Below are 4,783 nucleotides of genomic sequence, written 5' to 3' on the forward strand. Positions count from 1 at the left end.
AATGCTTGCTCCTCGGCGTGCTGAGAAACACATGAGAGCGCGACAGCGATTTCCAACTGTGCTTGCAACGTTCGCTTACTCGCATGCCGTTATAGCCCCGCCGCAGTGGGGCGTCGTGTGGCTTTAATATTTCATTTATTTCAGGGAAAACGATTCACTGCAACTCGTGCTGCACAGAATCAAATCAGAATAATAGATCACGGTTCACATTGTCGTACAGCCTGTCATTCTTTGGTCCTAGTATTCAGCACTCTCTGCTCTGTTTAACGTAATTATTTTCGTCCTGCTCACGAGACGGTTCTATGTGCATGCCTGACACGTCGTCCACGTGGCGACGAAGTCAAAGCTGTCGCTCTTCACATAACATAGAAAAAAACGCACAAACACGCACAGCTGGTTATCAAACGCAGAAAAACTTTTTTTTTGTTTTGGAGAGACAGCGTGGACACGAGAAGAAAGAACATACATAAAAAAAACGCAGACAGCTTGCCCTACGTCGTGCAAGGCTGGCTGATCTGCTAGCTAGTCCCAGCTCGGCTAAGTTGTTGCTAGCTTCTGCTACGTGATGCCAGGTTTTGCTAAGTGTTACTAGGTTTTGCGAAGTCTTGCTGTTTACAAAGTGCCATCAAGTACAACCGGCTCTTTCGTTCCACTCAGTCTCCCACCTCAATCACCTCTCTACATTGAGACACGCGCAATGCCGTTCGCAGCTATTTCAGGGAGCCCGTAGTAGCTAGGGGGTGCTGGTGGAAGCCGGTAATGGCTAGGAGATAACCAGCTCCACCGTGATCCAGCCTTGCGCGACTTAGTGCGAGCTGTCTACATTTTTAAAACGGAGCTGTTAAGCTTGGCATTGCGCCGTTAACCGAAGACAGAAAACTATTATCATCACGGACCGGTACCCGCAATCTTCATCCCCTTCGTCCTCTTCAATATCTGCTGCGCTCCCAGAACACGTGCGCCGATTTGTGCGGCGTGAAATGCGATAACCTTGATGGGTGAGATGAGCGAGTACAGAGAGAGAGAGAGAGAGAGAGAGAGAGAGAGAATGAGATAGAAGGAAAGAGAGAATTCTCGGCGAGGCGAGGCGGTACCCGCGATCCGAAGGCGAGCGTCTTAACCACTCGGCTACTCAGGCACGCTAGACGGGCATAGCATGGCCTTGTGTAGTATAGTATAACAAGAGGGGGGGGGAAGGGAAGCGAGGGCAAGGAGGAGAGATGTGAGGGTGATAATGGGGAAAGAAGGAGGGGAGAGATTAAAGCATAGAGCAGAAAGAGAGACAGAGAAATAGAAAGAAAGACAGAAAGACAAAAAAGTGAGAAAGAGAAAATCAAAGAAAGAGAGAGAGAGGGAAAGAGATAGAAAAAAAAGGGGAAGCGAGAAATAACGAAATGTTCTTCCTCTTCGCTCTCAGAACACGTGTGCCGATTTGTCCGACTTGAGATGGAATAGCTCCGGTGGTTGAGATAACGAGTACAGAGAGAAGAATGAAGAGAGAGGGAGAGAAAGAACGAGATAGACAGAAAGAGAAAGGGAGAAATTCTAGGACAATAACTCCTTGACGAGGCGGGATTCGAACCCGCCTACCCACGACCCGAAGGCGAGCATCGTAACCACTCGGCTATCTTTCTTTTTCTTCCGTGGTATTTATTCAACATAGACATGGCACTTGGAAGCAATTCAGTACTGACAGAGAACTACTGTGTCCCTTCTGCTCGTATCGTGACACAACCACGAACACATAGCACTAAAGAACTCGCAATCATCTTTGGAGCGAATACGTCAGGTAACGACCTAGAAAGGCGGTAAGGATAAGCACCTCACTATGCAAAGTACCATTCTGGCTGAATTTCTATTTGCTTATACACATCGCTTAGCTTAGTGATCATTATAACGAAGTGAGCTGTTGAGGAAATTATTGGCTCTGCGTTCCTCTGCAGCATGTGCGTCTTCCACAGGCTATGTATTCCATTGAGAAGGAACATGTCGAACGGTACATCATTACGACTCGCTGGCAAGGGATATCGCACGGAATGTGAATTTAGCACAGTCTTTTTTGAAGAGTTCGCTGGAGCACGTCCCGAAATAGTATTGCATCTCTGCAGCTTATAAAACAATGTTCAATTGTTTCGGGCACATCACGCAGAGGACAATTAATGGACGACACGACAATGTCTCTTGAACGTAGCCAAGTCTTCACAGGCAATGTCTCCTAATGTAATTAAAAAAAAAAAAAGATTTTGTCCATGATGGCAGTGGCATTTCACGCACTCTATCTAGGACACCGTGCCCTGGCAGTCCCAAGTATCTTGCCCGATAAAGTGGTGGCAGGAACAGCATCGATAATAAATCTCTGTAAATATGTTCGCGTGATTCACAGTACAGATATTCATGTGAAAACCTGTTAAAACCTGTTAAAACTGTTAAAAAAACGAACAGAGAAATGCACTTCACCCAAAAATCCCCACAGACCTGGTCGTCGAGGAAAAATGTATGTCACTACTAGGTCAGGTAGCACGTTTGTAGCGGTTGTCCTGTCTCTTTCTATGTCGTCCTTTGTGCGTGTTCGCTAGCAATATGGAAGCATACAATCAGTACCAACTAGCCCAGCTTAATGCATTAACGTTTACCAGATTTACCTGTAAGAAGGCTCGAATAATAGGGTGAGAACTGTCGCGAAAAAAGAAGTAGCGAGATACAATTTGCCACACCTACAGATATAATAGACCCAGCCCACCGGCACTAACCGGTCTGCACAGATGGTCTCGTCTCATGGATTCATACAAGGCTATGTACGCACTAATAGCGTGCCTGGATAGCCGAGTAGTTACATAAGTTGGTTACGTGGTCATCAGCTTATGTAACCACTCGGCTATCCAGGCACATTAGCATAGCATAGCATAGCATAGCCTTGCATAGTATAGTATAGTATAGAAAGGGGGAGGAAAAGAGAAGTGACGGTGAGGAGGAGGGAAATGAGGAGGGGAGAGAGTAAAGCATAGCCTAGAAAGAAATATAAAGCGAGAAATAGAGAGAATGAAAGGGAAGAAAAACAGAAAGAAAAAGAGAGCAAGAGAGAGAATCAAATAAATATTGAAATCGCTGGCTTATCTATAATCGATCTACAACATATACATTTCTGCAAATTACTTAGCATTGCTCAGGTAAGCATCTATCTATCTATCTATCTATCTATCTATCTATCTATCTATCTATCTATCTATCTATCTATCTATCTATCTATCTATCTATCTATCTATCTATCTATCTATCTATCTATCTATCTGTCTGTCTGTCTGTCTGTCTGTCTGTCTGTCTGTCTGTCTGTCTGTCTGTCTCTCTCTCTCTCTCTCTCTCTCTCTCTCTCTCTCTCTCTCTCTCTCTATATATATATATATATATATATATATATATATATATATATATATACATATATATATATATATATATATATATATATATATATATATATTCGCCTCTTCGCCTCTTCTCGGAGAGCACGCCCCTCATGCTCGTGCTCGTGAGAGTCTGCGCTCCGTCTTGACTGTTGTGCATCGTCGCCGTCAGTCCAGCCGTCAATAAACGCCTTTACAAAGTGGTGGAGAGCGCTGTACCGTCACCACAACTTCGGTCTCCATTCGATGCCCCTGGAGCTCCGATCCCGTACCGTGCCATCTACCATGCCGCAGGACGCCGTTCTTCAAACGCCGCCTCCTGCCCCGACCGCTTGTCCCGGTGTCCCCCGTATCCGCGACCCTCCTGTTTTCACCGGCGCGGATGGCACTGACGTGGAGCACTCTTAAAAAAAAGGTTGTAGTACTTACTAACTTCGGTTTACTAACTACTTGTCACATACGTTACTACCCTGTTAGTAAGTGCGGTTAGTAACGGGGAGGTTAGTAACCGTTACTACCCTCGCCGTTACAAACGCACTTGTAGCGGTTACTACCCTTCTCGTTGCTAGCTAGTGAAATAGGTAGTAACGGTTACTACCAAAAAAATTAGTAACCGTGATCCTTTCGCACCACGAATCTTTTGTTTTTATAACGGTCAAATTCGCGAGCATCAACATTGCGATATATCATTAGGTAATTATGCACAGTATGTCATATGAATCAGAACAGCACACATACACAACGACAAGGCTACACGACACGTATAATTCATAAGCGGTTCCAGGAGTATATATAGCCGTACCTCTGGGGTGCGCAGCTGGTGCCGGTGAGCAGCTAGGCTTTAGGAGAAATAGTTTAAGTTACGCAACTATATTTATATAGCGTACAATTTTATTAGGTGCGCGAGGTAACGTAGCGTAGGACTTTTAATCAAGCACATTAAGGCAATCAATATGTTATGTATATTTTGGGCAATATCATCTCAACATGGCCTGATATACAAGACCCAACACGGGGTACTAAGCTTACTAATATCGCCTCAATGATCTTGAATGGATCCCCGTGCTAGTGAATAGGTTGTAAAGAGCTCGTAATAATAACTTCTATGATTCGTTTAACAAGTTCATTTAACAGGTGCACCGCAAAAAGTTAGTAACGGTACGCAAGAGGTAGTAACCGTTGCAACGTTTAAGTGTCTGCTAAAGTAGGTAGTAAAAAGGTAGCAAAAAGTTAGTAAAGGTCCAAGAAAGCTAGTAACAGCGGTTGTTACTAACTATTTGCTCGTGGTTACAAGCTTTTTCCTAACTTTTTTTTAAGAGTGAGGACTGGCTCGCGATTTACGAACGGGTGAGTGTTCCCAATAACTGGGACGAAGCAGGCAAGCT

Source organism: Rhipicephalus sanguineus, chromosome 2, assembly GCF_013339695.2.
Source record: "Rhipicephalus sanguineus isolate Rsan-2018 chromosome 2, BIME_Rsan_1.4, whole genome shotgun sequence".
In the NCBI taxonomy this organism is placed as follows: Eukaryota; Metazoa; Arthropoda; class Arachnida; order Ixodida; family Ixodidae; genus Rhipicephalus; species Rhipicephalus sanguineus.